Source organism: Myotis nattereri, assembly GCF_964212035.1.
Source record: "Myotis nattereri genome assembly, chromosome: 5".
In the NCBI taxonomy this organism is placed as follows: domain Eukaryota; kingdom Metazoa; phylum Chordata; class Mammalia; order Chiroptera; family Vespertilionidae; genus Myotis; species Myotis nattereri.
The window spans coordinates 56,446,754-56,463,195 of NC_138080.1; the positions used below are offsets into that span (position 1 = coordinate 56,446,754).

The 16,442-nt window shown below is 42.8% G+C and overlaps 1 long non-coding RNA gene across 1 annotated transcript in view; it reads right to left on the reverse strand.

Moving 5' to 3' along the window:
* LOC308519038 overlaps nucleotides 1-16,442 on the reverse strand; it is a 180,364-nt gene that overhangs the window by 142,426 nt on the left and 21,496 nt on the right. Inside the window, exon 2 of the long non-coding RNA XR_013995977.1 lies at nucleotides 13,484-13,595. This is a non-coding gene — a long non-coding RNA (uncharacterized lncRNA). The remainder of the gene's footprint in view (nucleotides 1-13,483; nucleotides 13,596-16,442) is intronic.

Here is a 16,442-nt window from a genome sequence, read left to right on the forward strand (position 1 = left end):
AGAGGCAGAGAAGCATCGAACAGACTGTCAAACTACAGCAGGAAGGCTCAGGAGGGTTGGGGGCAGGGAGGGGAGGTAAGAGATCAACTGAAGAACTTGTATGCATGCATATAAGCATAACCAATGGACACAAGACTCTGGGAGCGGGGGGTGAGGGCATATGCCGGGGGTAGGCAAGGCTGGGGGAAGGTTCAAATGGGGAAAAAAAGGAGACATATGTATTACTATTTGTAATACTTTAAATAATAAAAATAAATGCAAGGCAGTGTAGGATATATTCCCACTAAATAGTACAGGTACCAATATTGTAGCAGTTCAGAATATAGAAAGGCCCACAGTTGAGGGGGGGAAGCTTATTGAAAGAATAGGATTTTAACAGTGGCTTTAAGCATATCCAAATTCACACAGAGAATCAAGGACTGAGCTAGAGGCACATCTATAGGTAGAAAGAGCCAAGAGTTGGAGCCAGACAGATTTACCTCCAATTCCAGCTGTTATCTCTGAACTCTGTTCTCTCATTTGTAACTTGTGGCAGCTTGTTATAGAGTTTAAAATATTGACATTTGGAAATAAACCTGTAAGTAATTAGGGACCCACATAATTGCTTTTTATTCTTTGGGGAGGAAGCCACAGAATACAAATGTATAAACAAAAATTATATAGTAATTTTTGTAGAGACCTTGAGTATCAAACTAAGGAATTGAGTGTTTATCTATAGGTGTTCAGTGGCTTTAAACAAACAAGGTCATGGTGAAAGCAGTATTTGTGGATAATTTATTGCAGCTCCTATGTAACCTGGGAGACTTGATCCAGAGAACTTCATTAGGAGGTCAATACAATGATCTCAACACAAGGTAATAAATACAAGAATTAGGGTCGTGGCCAAAGATGAATTTACCATAAAGCTAATGAAACTTAATTTTAGGTCCCTTATTTGCATTGGCCTCATCCAAGGCCTCAGAAAGGACCATAATTCCCTTGTGTTCTGAAGAGGCTATGGGCATTTTGGGGAACGGACTAGAGGGAATGGTTTCAGAAATACTCCTATGCCCCAATGCAACTTTACCTGGAGCCTAGACATGAAGGTACAGGGCCACAAGTTGTATCGCAACATAGGATACCCTGCATCTCTTAGGCCCCAAAGGTGTGGGTGGTAGAGAAGAAATATGTTTTAAAGTGTGTGGACCCAAAAGCAAGCCTATGAGAAATTTCTATCAGTGATCAGATGTGTCATTCCCTGTTTAGTTTCCTCTACTGTGTATCTCTTCATCACAAACCCTTTTGAAAAGGGGGAACCATAACTATCTAATTCATCATTCTATTCTCACTGCCTAATACATGTTGGGCACTCTGCTAAATGAATAAGTCAATTAACCACTCATTCAGCATGAACAAAATAGCAGAAAATGAATAGCAGATGAGATAACACCCATGAATCCATCCCCTATCTTAGAAGTAAAGCACCACTACCTCAAAGCTTGTTTTCCTTTCTCTCATTGGCTAGCTCTTTCTTTACAGTCATACCAAATATGTAGGTAAGCCTGAACCATAAAAATGTGTGCTTATTTTTAAGTATTTTGAACTTTATAAAAATAGTAGCATAGTTTATAAAAATAAAAAATATAATCTTCAATTTGTACTTTTCACAACACCAACCTGGTATTGCTAAGCTTCCTCCTTGTGAATGTATACAGCTGTAGTTAACTAGTTTTCACTACAATATAATATTGCATTGGCTAAGTTACTACTATTGATTTATTCATTTTGTTCACATCCATCCAGCCACTCAACTTCCTAGATTCTGGCAGTTTTTATTTTCCAAAGATGGTACATCAATATTTTTCATACCATGTGCTCTTTTAGTTTATGACTTTGCCACTACCTCATGAGGAAGTCAGGTTTAATTCTCCTCTCCTTGACTCTGGTTGGGCTTGTGACTGCTTCAACCAATAGAGTACCACAGGGTTGACTCTGTGACTTCTGAGGCTGGGCCATATTCTCATGAAGATGCAGCTACCTCATTTATGAGAACACTCATGCTCAGAGCTCGGGGCCACCCTGTAACAAGTCCAAATGCCCTGAAGTCGCCATATGGTGAGGAACCCAAGTTACACAAGAAATCCACTTGTAGGAACTAGAGCTGGCAGTTCTGCATCTTAGATCAGCACAGTCCAGATACATAAGTGAAGGAGCCTGCTGATGGTGCTGGTCCATCTATTGAGTTACCTCTAGCCTTTGAGTCTTGCCAGGTGACCCAGACCTCATTCTGGAGCAGAGACTAGCTAGTCCCCATGTGCCCTATCCAAGTTCTTAATCCATGAACACAATAAGGTGGATGTTGTTTTGAGCTAAGTTGTGGGATAGGTTGCTGTATAGCTATAGTAACCTGGACAAGCTCTTTAGTAATTGCCTCTCCTCTGGGCCCCATATTTGCCTGGGAAAAAAAATCCTTTCCTTGTCTTGAAGGCTCTTCTAACTCAGATCAACCAATCTCCTTTTTTTTTTCTTTAATACCCACCATAGCTTCTTCTAACCAGATCAATTCATAATTATATATCAAAATATTATAAAAAGTATCTGTTAAGATTCTCTGTCCCCCCCACCAATTTCATAAGACTCCCAGGCTCCTACTCAAGCAGAACCACCTGTCAACAATTTGCCTCTTACTACAACAGTCAACTTCTTGAAAGACCTCTTTACCTTTGAGTAAATTTGTCTAAACAGTGTTCCTCACAGTGTGGTCCACAGACCATCTGCACCAGAAGCACCTGGGTCTTTATTGAAAATACAAATTTTGGGCAGCACCCCAGACACACTGAACCAGGATCTGTATATTTGTAGCAAGCACACCAGGTGTGCCTTAAGCACATTCAAGTTTAACAATCATGAGTCTTCTGGGACCAGTTAGGGTTGGGGGTAGCACTTGGTGCAAACTTGAGAAAAGAGAAATCCTTTTCTCTTTGCCAACTAAAGCAATTAAACCCCAGTGTTCTATACCTCTAAAACCTGCTTCTCTTTCCCAGGCACTGTAAAACTATGACCTCAAGTTATACAGTAGATGCTCAGAAAGCACAGTAAATCTTGAACTTACGATGACTAAATCAAAGAATAAATGAGAGGGCATAGAATTTATTGTCTATAAGTCATTGTAAAAATGATTCTGATTTTCAGATCATGGTAGGGGTTAGTGTTAAGACTGGGGAATATGCTTGCAATATCCAATGATAGTTAAAATACATAATAGTTACACTATAAGCTATATGACTAATTATCACATGACTTACCCTAGGAATAGTATTTCAATTAATGTGAAATAGTCCCCCTGTGGAATTTCTCTCTCGTTGTGTACCCTTATAAATATTCTTTCAATTCTATCTCTCTGTTTCCAAAGTTAGTTGTTTATGTGTTTGTATATATCCTGCCTCACTTCACAAAGGATTTTGAAAATTTATTCTATGTATGTATTGAAACAAATACAAACAGCTGTCAAGAGTGTTCCCATTCTCAAGCCAATATTTGGAAGAGGAGCAAGGAGCCATCTTCTTTCCAGTCCTGTTTACCTGAGATAATTATAAAAATTTGCCTAATGCTTAACATGTCATGGAAATATCTAATAGTGTTTGAATTTAACATTAAGAAGTATGTTCTTAGCTATAGTCATGTGAATATTACAAGTTCCTCTTTCTTAACCACTGTTGTTAATTTGTATTCTTCACATAAGCCACCTCAAAATCTATATGTAGGAGGCAGGAAAAACAAGAAATAAAGGAAAAAGAAAGGGCGAGGGAAGGGGAAACCTGGAGTAGAGGAAAGGGTTCCTAGTGAGAGAACTGTCTCTCCAATGTTGTAAGAGTGATTGGATTCTTGATTGGCAATTCAGAGATGATCCACTGGACTGCAGCATCAGCCTGACACCTGCCTTGCATTATTTTCTTTTATATGCTGCTTCCCCCCAAAGACTTCTTCTGGTCATTTATAAATGCTTTGAAGGTAGAGGTAACATATATTTTTACTAGTGGAGGTCAAGATTATGGCAGTTGCTTCATGTGCTGTATATTTTTGTAAGAATTTCTCTTTTTGAATTAAACATAAAATAGCTCATTTTGCAATAATAACCTATAGAAATACTAACTACCACAGCAGTGAAAATGAATATAACACTGAACAATATGCAGATAACGTATACTATTTTATTTGAGTCTCATTGTAACCCTATAATGAACATGAAAAAAAAAATTATTATTCTCAGGCTTTTTACATGTGCCCTCCTTTCTTCATGAAACACACTTTGCTCTGATACACACATGGCTTTTTCCTCCATTTCTTTCAAGTTTCACCCTCATCTTCTCAGGTCCCTTCCTTGAATACCCAAATAAAATAGTGTCTTGATCCCCAATAGCACTTTCGCCATTTGACAAAATGTGACTTTTTATTGTTTTTCTGCATTTGGATATAAACTCCTTGCAGGTGGGAATTTATTTTGTTTGCTGTATTTCCCAAGTCCCAAGAAAGTACCTAGCACAGTGGTTCTCAACCTTCCTAATGCCACAACCCTTTAATACAGTTCCTCATGTTCTGGTGACCCCCAACCATAAAATTATCTTTGTTGCTACTTCATAACTGTAATTTTGCTACTGTTATGAATCGTAATGTAAATATCTGATATGCAGGATGTATTTTCATTGTTACAAATTGAACATAATTAAAGCATAGTGATTAATCACAAAACAATATGTAATTATATATGTGTTTTCCGATGGTCTTAAGGGACCCCTGTGAAAGGGTCATTAGACCCCCCCAAAGGGGTCGAGACCCACAGGTTGAGAACCGCTGACCTAGCACATAGTAGATGCTCAATAAATAAACAACTGAGTGCATTATGCACATTTCATAAACAAAGAACAGGAGGCTTAAGAGATGTCACCAACACAGCACATCTAAGGAGTGGCAGGTGAAGTTCTGAATGGCAGGTGCTAACAAGTCACTCTGTATTCTCAGGACCGTTACCCAGATATTGTGCTAACTTGACCTACACAATTGACTTCAAAGCATAAGTTCTGGAAGAATGTGAGATCTGGAACCTTCTTTGACCATTTTATGAGTGTATCTGAAGCAACAAACAAAATTAAAGTGGGTCACATTTGCTGTTTCTGCACAGGATGGTAGGAAAACATCTAAGCTATGGTATAGGTAGAGCAGTCTCTGACACCCTGAAAACTGTTGCACATTTATTGGGTGCTCATCTGACTTGCCTGGGCCTGGAACAAGAGCACTGGAAATCCTTCCGGACTGCTCTTTGTCAATAAGCAAACCGTTATTTCAGCTACAGTAACAGCACCTTGAGAGGTGATGTCATAAAGATAGCAATAAGCCATTGGCTACTCAATGGCAGACCATTTAGCAGTATGTTGGGTAGGTGACATCACATGAGCACTGGAAAGGGGAACAGCCTTTGCAAATGGGCCCATTAATTGCAGTGTTTCAGTCTGATTATAACATAGCAATGAAGAAGAGTTTACGTAATTTTAGATAGTACCTTCCCATGGCTTTTCAGGATGATTGATACACTTTTAATACTAAACACAATTTTGTTTAACTTAACTAAGAAATAGTAAACTCTTCATTGACTGCCATTCTATTGGTCTATTAACCACCCTGTCCCCTATGAACTAGCACTTTCTAACAGATCCTAAAAGTGAATGTTACACTTGCAAGTGGCCTGAAGTATCAACCATTAAAAACCCATTATTTTGAAAGTGAAGAAATGTAGGCTAAATTGTCTTATCAGTCATACCCAGCCAGGAAGTGATACCTACAGAACTTGAATCCCTAATGTTCTCTCTATAACACACAATTGGATCACATTTTGTACAAGGTCTGCCATTCCCAAACAATCTGTTAAAGGATTCTGAAATGAATGGCCTTGAAGCATGGCAACATTGTAAAGTAACTGAATGATTTATAAATCATTGTGGGAAATATAGATGAAATTATTTCATTACACTTTTCATGTTCTTTGGATAGTGGTCTATCTCTGAAAATTGTAATGTCAATAAGGGTTATATATTATAAATGCAGGGCTTCCCAAAAATGTATACATACTTTGAATAATTATTCATTCCAATGGGTCAAATCTGAAAAGAAAGAAAAATCAATTGACCTATCAGTTGTTAAGTATGTATACATTTTGGGGGGATACCCTACATTTTGCAATTATATTGCAAATATTTGATTAAACAATAAAATCAATTTCCTAACCAATAGTATATTGGGTCTTTTGATATGACTGTATAGTATAATGTTTATTTGGGGGGAATTACAATAACAAATCTGAAAGGGATGTACATTGATAAAGAATTGCCTCAGCTAATGTCCATTTTATAATAATTCATTAATTTAATTTAAAATATATACTAATCGTCTCCCATGCACTTGCTGTTCACGAAACCATTTCTCAGTTCCTCCTGGGCACAGCAAGACTACTGTTCTCAGCCTCCATTGCAGTTAGCTACAGCCATGTGACTGAGTTCTGGCAGAGATGTATGCCCTAAAACCCTCCCACAGGTGATCCTCCATTTACTTGCATCATCTTCCAACCAGATGCAGAGGATCTAATGGAACATTCAGAGCTCCAGAAGATAGAAGAGCCACAAAATAGAAGGAGGCTGGATCTCTGAATCACCATTTGGAGGAGAGAAATAAGTGCTGTGGGAACACAGCAGAAAGTCTTAGGAAAGGCTTGTATCAGAGATGTAGTTGTATCAGAGATGGACATTGATTTAAGGTTTAAACTGGAAGAAAATAAAAGAAAGTCTCCCTGTGAAAATAAAGCAAAGTCAGATGTGAAAACATTGGGTTAAGTTGCAGAAACAGCAAGTTGTCCAGTGCAGCTAGAGCACATAGCAGAACATAGGCAAGCCTTTAAACGTCAAGACAAAAATGGAAGTGGTGTCAGATTATGAAGAGGTTTGTGTGCCAAGCTAGGCTGTAGACTTTACCATATAGGCCATAGAATCCAGAAAAGATTTTAAAGTTGCCTTGTGCCATAAACAGAACTCTCCGTTAGAAGACAAATTGATGAAGGTGGAAAATGACTAGGAAGGGGAAGCAAACATGAAAGGGAGACCAGTTGCCAGACTATTGGAGAAGTCTAGGCAAGAAACAACGCAAGGGCTGATCTAGGCTACATTGGAAGAAATTTATACAAAAACAGGACGAGACTATTTAGAGGAGGCATTTCACAAGAAGGCATTTCAGAGGCATAGAGTTCAAGTACCTGTTAGATGTTAGATGTCAGAAATTAAAGTAACATTAACCAAAGTAGGGAACACAAGAGAAGATGCAGGCTAGAAAAAAAAAAGATGATAAATTTGCTTTTAAACATGCTGAATTCAAAATCCAAATTAAAGAAGCCATCTAGTGTGCAGTCTGCGTTTACATATATAGAACTCAGAAAAAAATCCAAAATTGGAATTATAAATTTGGGAGTTGGCAACATAGAGATAATGGCTAAGCCATTGGAGTGGATGAAATCTGCCAAGTGTATAGAGAGAAGGGAGAGAATAACACTGGAGACATGAAAGAGCAGTGAGAGAAGTATAAAAAGCATCCAGAGAGGAGAATATCATGAAAATCAGGGAGGAGACTCCCACCCACGCAGAGGAGTTTAGACCAGACCAGCAGGGAAACAAGATATGCTAACCAGCCATACAGTAGGATTATAGAGCCTGGAACTATGTCAGATACCGTGGGCATGTTCCGAAGATTTGCCAGAGAATGCAAATCTGTCATCAGATTCAAGTGAAAAGTTCTGGCTGGAAATCAGAGATTCAGCAAAAGGTCAAATATCAAGTAAATGCAGAAGTAGGGAGGTGGAGAATCAAAACTGGAAAAAGGCAAAAAAGGTCCAGGATTTTTGCTAGAGCTACTTCTTATCAAGTTCTGGCGAGATGGTAGTCTGGGTCAGAATAAACACAAGTGGTGGTTGGTCGTTTTCAGTAACAACAGGCCTGAAGGGCCAGGGAGGGCTGGCAGTTAGCTGTTCAAACAATTTTGTTGGTTTTGGAGGCGGATGCCACATTGCAGTGGAGTGAAGGCGAGGTTACTGTGTGAAGATGTTGTCTCAGAATTGCTGAACGTTAATGGAATTCTGTGTTGGAAGCTTAAAGAGTACACAGAATTAACAGAAAGCCTATATAGGATATCGGTAGACTGAAGGCAAGAGTCTATTGGGGAAGGAGAAATGAAAGACTAAAAGACAGTGTAATTATTTTGTCTAAATATATTTTTTAAATTGATTTCAGAGAGGAAAGGAGAGGGAGAGAAAGAAAGAAGCATCAATGATCAGCCCAGCCGGCGTGGCTCAATGGTTGAGTGTTGACCTATGAACCAGGTGGTCACCGGTTCGATTCCCATTCAGGGCACATGCCTGGGTTGTGGATTCAATCCCCAGTGTGGGGCATGCAGAAGGCAGCCAATCAATGATTCTCTCTCAACACTGATGTTTCTATCTCTCTCCCTTTCCCTTCCTCTCTCTGAAATCAATAAAAAAAATATATTGTTTTTTTTAAAAAAAGAAACATCAATGATTAGAGAGAATCATTGATCCGGCTGCCTCCTGCAAGCCCCCTACTGGAGATGTGCCCTGATTGGGAACTGAACTGTGACCTCCTGGTTTATAGGTCTTTGCTCAACCACTGAGCCATTCCAGCTGGGCAAAAGAGTAAAATTTAAAAATTCAGAGTGGAAGTCACAGGAGATGAGACCAAAGTATCTATGGAGAAAGTAGCTACACAAATTATGTCTTATCTTGCTTTATCATACTTTTTAAAAAAAATCTACACTAATAAAAGACAAAGATGCTAACTGACCATACCTTTGCTATGCCCAAGCCATGCCCACCAGCCAATCAGAGCGACTATATGCAAATTAACCCAACCAAGATGGTGGCTGGCAGCCACGGAGCTGGAGCAAGCAGGAGGCTTGCTTGCCCCGGCGATGAAGGAAGCCAAGCTTCCCACCTGCCCTGGCCAGCTGTGGCCTCCACAAAAGGCAACAAAGTTTTTCAATTATAGAAGCTAAAGAAATCCCAGATACCTGCTTCCAGCCAGCCTCCACTGGGAGCTTGGGTGGCTGGGGCCTGTGGCCAGCCTGCAAACAGCCATCAGTCCCTCACCCAAGCTGGCCAGGCACCCCAGGGGGGACCCCCACCCTGAACAGGCTGTGGCCAACCTGCAAACAGCTATCAGTCCCTCACCCAGGATGGCCAGGCACCCCAGTGGGGACCCCCACCCTGAAGGGGCTGTGACCAGCCTGCAAACAGCCATCAGCCACTCACCCAGGCTGGCAAGGCACCCCAGCAGGGACCCCCACCCTGATCTGGGACACCCTTCAGGGCAAAGCAGCCAGCCCCCACCCATACACCAGGCCTCTATCCTATATAATAAAAGGGTAATATGCAAATGGACCCTAACAGCAGAGCAACTGGGAATGACTGGTCACTATGACACACACTGACCACCAGGGGGAAGATGCTCAATGCAGGAGCTGTCCCCTGGTGGTCACTGTGCTCCCACAGGGGGAGCTCTGCTCAGCCACAAGCCAGGCTGACGGCTGCCAGTACAGTGGTGGTGGTGGGAGCCTCTCCCTCCTCCTCAGCAGAGCTGAGGATGTCCGACTGCAGCTAGGCCTGCTCCCCGCTGGCAAGTGGGCATCCCCAAGGGCTCCCGGGCTGCCAGAGGGATGTCTGACAGCCAGCTTAGGCACAATCCCCTGGTGAGCGGGCCTAAGCCAGCAGGTGGTCATCCCCCGAGGGGTCCCAGACTGCGAGAGGGCACAGGCCAGGCTGAGGAACCCTCCTGAGTGCACAAATTTTTGTGCACTGGGCCTCTAGTAGAAAAATATGAATAAAGTACAGATGAATGGTGAGGAATATTGAGTTAGTTTATAACTGGTAGCCTCTATTTTCTTAGTGAAGCAAGGCTGGGTCATCCAGTGAGGGAGCAGGGAAAAACCTGGGGAAAGAGTAGAGTTTTGCAATGGTGACTGCAGAGATGGAGGGCTGTCGGGGAGTGTGAGAAATTAGAATTGCACTGAAGACCCAGCTCAGGTGGGGAGTCATAAGGAGATAGGACATTGTCTAGCAGTGATTAGAACCAGAGATCTAAAACCAGGGAGAAACAATCAATAAAACAGATATTTTTCCTGGTGGAAACAAAGAAAAGAAAATGAGATGAGCATTCCAAAGGTGTTAATGAGTATGTAATGAACAGGACTGAGCAGTCTACCCTGCACTGCTTCAGGGCTAAGGTAATGGCCTATCACAATTTTTACCCCAGTGCCTGACATATAAAGAGCATTCAATAAATGTGGAATGAATGAATGAGTGAGCACATACTTGAAATTCAGGCTGGTTATGAGGGAAATGAAGTGGGAGAACATTAATATACTAAAAGAGTAGGAAGGATTTGAAAACCAAGAGTGTGTGATGAGGCAGCAGAACAGGTTTTGTGGCAAGGGAAGAGATTAAGAAAAAGAATCCAAGGTTGTGGTCAGAGAAAGTCAGTTCAAAACTCAGATTCTTGGAGGAGCAGTTTCAAGTGATTCAAAAGTCCCCAATGTGCTTCTGTAAATGGGATTGGTAAAGTGGAATGGAGGTAAATTTCAGTTTAGGGCAGGCTGTTAGAGGGCTCATTATTACTGTTCACTGTATCAGAAAGTCACTTAAGATGACAGCCAATGCTGGAGTAAAGAGAGACTGAGGCAGGTTCCGAAGTCCTTGCAGATTAATAAAAAAATGACCTGGAGGGAACAGTAACATGAACCCCTATCATCGAGATGATATTGGCGCTCCCAACCACCCAAAAGTATTGTGAAAAAAAGAATATTTGTTTAAATGTTCTTGTTCGGAAGGAAGATATACAAGTATGTCCCTCAAAAGAGGAGAGGCTAAATGAAAACGATATAAAATTGTCAGGGAGAAGTTGCAGGAGCCAAAATAATCCTGAGTCCTCTTCAAGAAGCCAAAATACAGAAGCATCTAGAGCAGTGGTCAGCAAACTGCAGCTCGCGAGCCACATGTGGCTCTTTGGCTCCTTGAGTGTGGCTCTTCCACAAAATACCAACTTCTGTGCATGGGCCACGAAGTTTCAATCGCACTGTACGTGCGCGCCCGCACGTGGTATTCTGTGGAAGAGCCACACTCAAGGGGTCAAAGAGCCACATGTGGCTTGCCAGCTGCAGTTTGCCAACCACTGACCTAGAGTGTTGTTGAAGAAGCAGTGTCACTAGAAGTAAATCTGGGATTTGGTAAAAGGAAACAGGCAGAGATAATGAGTTTAGATGCTAATTTTGTGCTATGTCTGGGAGCTTGAACTATATCATCTTGAGCTCCTCACAACAGCCATGCAAGGTAGATATTATTACCTTCTGATGACAAATGAGGATCCAGGAACTATGGTTAAGTAACTTTCTCCAGGCTGCATAGTTGGTAAACAGAGTGATCAGGATTTGAACCCAGCTCAGACAAATCAAATCTCATTCTTTTCCCAATCAACTGCATTACAACAAACATTGATGCATCCAGTGCTTTCTAGGGGAAATGAGAATATAGAGCATCTACACTAATAAAAGACAAAGATGCTAATTGACCATACCTTTTCTACGCCCCAAGCCATGCCCACCAGCCAATCAGAGTGACTATATGCACATTAACCCAATCAAGATGGTGGCTGGAAGCCATGGAGCTGGAGCAAGCAGAAGGCTTGGTTGCTGGGCAATGGAGAAAGCCAAGCTTCCCACCTGCTCTGAGCCACTGTGGCCTCTGCTCATGGCAACAAAGGTTCAATTATAGAAGATAAATAAACCGCAGATACCTGCTTCCAGCCAGCCTCTACTAGGAACTTGGGTGGCCGGGGGTCGTGGCCAGCCTGCAAACAGCCATCAGCCCCTCAACCAGGATGACCACACCCTCATGGAGTGAGGTTCCCCGCTGGGGGGCTTGGCCAGCCTGCAAACAGCCATCAGCCACTCACCCAGGCTGGCCAGGCACTCCTATATAATAAAAGGGTAATATGCAAATGGACCCTAACAGCAGAACAACTGGGAATGACTGGTCACTATGACACACACTGACCACCAGCTCAATGCAGGAGCTGCCCCCTGGTGGTCACTGCGCTCCCACAGAGGGAGCTCTGCTCAGCCACAAGCCAGGCTGATGGCTGCCAGTACAGCGGTTGTGGTGGGAGCCTCTCCCACCTCCTCGGCAGCACTAAGGATATCTGACTGCAGCTTAAGCCTGCTCACCACTGGCAAGTGGACACCCCCCAGAGGGATGTCTGACTGCCAGCTTAGGCCCAATCCCCCCAGGGAGCGGGTCTAAGCCAGCAGGTGGTCATCCCCCGAGGGGTCCCAGACTGCAAGAGGGCACAGGCCGGGCTGAGGGACACTCCCAAGTGCACAAATTTTTGTGCACCAGGCCTCTAGTTAGAATGATAAAGACCTAGCAGAGGAGAGAGATCATAGATGAGGAAAAATGAGTTGGACCAAGGTAGCTAACAAGGGAGCTGCAATTACTGATTGATGACATTGGGGATATAGGAAGTTAGGAGGTGGGCAGGAGGAGAGGTAATGAAACTAACTAGCCTTATGTTTCAACTGAGACATTGATGTTCAGTGGTTGTGGGGTCTGTATAACATTCTTTCCCACCATGGAAATTAACTAACTGTTGTTGTTTTTTTAATTTACATGAACAGTCAAGCAGTCATCTTGTCACTTTAACCAGCACCCTTGAGGAAGCAATTAAAACTACCATCTCAGAGAACTTATACATGTACATTTAGCAGCTTGGGTTAATTTACTAATTCATCTCATCAGCCTGCCATATTATTAGCGAATTTCCCAAAATCTTGTTATAATATACACATTAAAAAGGCAATGTCTTCCCATTTTCTTTCTGCCGAATTAGAGATAAAAACATTCTTTTAGAGCATCAGTCATAATTTTAACATATTTTATGGGGGACAACTATTAAATCATGTTCCTAAAGTATTTAAGGTGTTTGAAAACAGCTCTTTCAAGCATTTGGAGTGTTATTTTAACAACCTGGTTAATGCCATCTATTTCCTTGACAAATCCTTTCTTTATATATAGCACAGAGATATACATTAGCCAGGTCTCAAATGGCTCATCAAAAATTCTGAATTAGAGAATTTGGAATAAAGAGAAGTGTTATTTAGTATAAACGCTGTGAAGCAGCAGCAACTTTCACAGCCAGAGATTTTTAGACCTGCAAAGAATCTTATGTAACCCAGTATGACTTGGCTTGTGGGGGGCTTCTTTTCTCACTTCTAGCCCATGTCAGAGCCCCTAGGTGCATTTAGGTGTTGTCCTCAATCTGCCCCCTCCTTCTTCCCCTCCCCAATAAGTCCAAAAGTATTGCCAAGGTTTATGGAGAAACTCACATGCCATTCCAAAGAAACTTACCCAAATTCTTCCAGTAGACTTCGTCCAGTGACATCGCCCCTCTCTCTTTCCTTAAGTGGCCTCTCAAAGACCTTCTCTGTTGTCCTTAGCAATTCAGTTCTTCTTAACCACCCTTTCAAATGCAGAGAGGAATACATTTTTAATTGCCCTCTCACACAAAGAAATTATATATTCCCAAACCATCATTTTACTACTAAAGACTATTGACTAAAGAAGGTAGCACAGTTAGGAATAGACTAGGGTTCTTCATATGCTATAGCTTTGTTCACCACCCCACTCAGGAACTTCTAACGTTTCTTTTAACTTTAAAATTTTATCATTTGCCTTTTCTGTGGCTCACGATGAATTTGGGTAATGCTATATAATGGCATAAATAAAATTATAATAATGTGAAGGGTTTGGGATGGGAAAGGGGCACTTCATGTCTTTACTTTGATAGAATGGTTCTTGACTGATGTAAAATGCCCAGATACAAAGAAGAACTAATGACCCTGCCTCATATCATGTACATAAAGGTATCTAATTATACACAAAGCAGCTTTATTGTTTGCTTTTTTTGGTAGGTATGTGGGTCTTGTTAGGTTTATCTCTTTTGGGTTTTTAAACTTAAAGTTAAAATTAATTAAACACAAACACACCTTTTATATAGTTCCACACAATGTAAGAAATGTAAATGTGTTTTTATGGTAAATACATTTTTAAAAGTTGCTGAAAGGCAGTGACTACCTGATTTGTACAGCTTTGCAAATGCAATATGTCAACAGCTTAAAGATGATAATTCATATAGAGATGTGGCTTAATGTGTTTGTCTTTAGGTCCTGAATTTATTGGCTCAATTCTCAGTTGCTATTCTGCTAATTGAGAACAATGGGGTATTATCAAATGACAGTTTAGTTGAATCCACCAGCTACTTATTTAGCTCATTGTAATTTGGTCTGAGTTCAGCTGGGCAATTGTTCTGATCTCAGTTGAGGTCCATCATGAGTCTGTGGTCAGCTCTAGATCAGCTTCAGGTCATATCTGAAGCTTCAGGGAAGATCTTGACCTTGGCAGGGCTCTCTCACATCTGGGGATCACTAGTGGGGTAAATGGGCCAACTTAGTTCTATGCTTCTGGTCTTTCAACCCTTGTTTACCTGATAGAGGAAAGGGTCCCAAGAAAGAAAAGCCTGCAAAGCTTCTTAAGGCCTAGGCTCAGCACTGCCTAGTAATCATTTTTGCCCCATTACACTGGTCAGGTGACAAGGTGAGTGCTAATCAAAGGGGGAGGGATATGGACTCTACCTCTTGATGAACAGATCTCCAAGATCACATTGCTAAGAGGAAGGGTACAGGGGAGAATGACAAGGATACAATCAGGCTCAGTGTAGTGCTTGGCTGTAGTGAAAAGGTGTTTGACTAGCTAATCCTATATAATAAAGAGGTGATATGCAAAATGACCCTCATGCCCTCGCACCACAAGATGGCCGCCCCCACGTCATCACAAGATGGCTACCCCCACGTTGTCACAAGATGGCCAGCAGGGTAGGGCTGGTGGAGGGGACCAGGCCTGCAGGGGAGCAGTTAGGTGTCAATCAGGCCAGCAGGGGAGCGGTTAGGAGGTGATCAAACTGGCAGGCAGAAGTGGTTAGGGGCAATCAGGCAGGCAGGCAGGCGAGTGATTAGGAGCCAGCAGCCCCAGATTGTGAGAGGGATGTCCGACTGTCAGCAATCCCCGGAGGGGTCCCAGATTGGAGGGTGCAGACTGGGCTGAGGGACACCCTTCTCTAGTGCATGAATTTTCTGCACCAGGTCTCTAGTTCATTCAATAAATGTAAATGACCCTACTACCCTAGGATTACCCAATTAACTAGGTGATCTGGACTAAGTAAATTCTTCACTCCTATTAAAGTGAATTCTTTAATTCTTCACTCTTATTTTATATTAGAGACCCAGTGCATGAAAATTCATGCACTGTAGGTGGGGTCCCTCAGCCCAGCCTGCCCCCTCTCATAGTCCAGGAGCCCTTAGGGGCAAGAGGTGACCCAGCAATCAGGGGAAGGCAATGCCCCCATCACACCTCTGCTGCTGCCACTACTGGCAGTGCAAGCCTTAGCCAGCCCTGGTTACCTGTGCCTCAGGCCAGCCCTGGGTGGCTGGGCAGCTGTCAGCCGAGGCTTGCCTGAACCTTGGGCTGGCCCTGGGTGGCCAGGGTGCTGAGGGGACTGGGAGACTCCAGAGGCAGCCATGTGGCAAGGCCGGGCCCACCTGAGGGTGGGTCCGGCCTTGCCGAATGCCTGCCACCCTGGCAGGACTAAGGGGACTGGGCACCTCCATCTTGTGTCTGTGGGTGCCACCATCTTTGAGGGTGGGGCACTCAATTAGCATATTCCCTCCTTATTGGCTGTGGGCACCACCATCTTTGCAATGGCATGAGAGTCAGTTAGCATATTCCCTCTTTATTAGATAGGATATTCTGAAATTTATAAATATATATACATATAAATTTATATACTCTGATATTCTTTACTCCTACTTTACAAACACAATACAGAGGCAAAATCTTAGAGAAAATGTATACAGTCATTTAAATTCCATTTTCTTAGACTTCGGGCAGCTGGGCATTTATTTAAACACTAGAGGCCTGATGCATGAATTCATGCACAGGTGGTGTCCCTCAGGGTGGCCTGCAAGGATCAGACCCCAACTCATGCACCCAGGCTCACAGCCCCAGCTCGCGTCCCCAGCCTCACAGCCCCGCAGCCCTGCCTGGCACCCCACCATGGCCTGGCACTGCCCCCTCACCTGCTCCCACCATCCTACCTGTGGGGCGATCAATCGGGGCTGGCCCCCTGCCCAGCTCCCTCAGCGCCTGGGAGTCAGGTGGTAGCTCCACCTTCCACCACTGCTTCTGGTCGCCTTCTACAGGGTGATTGGTAGGGCGATTGACCCCTGCTCGTACCCGCCTTGGCCTGCTGCCA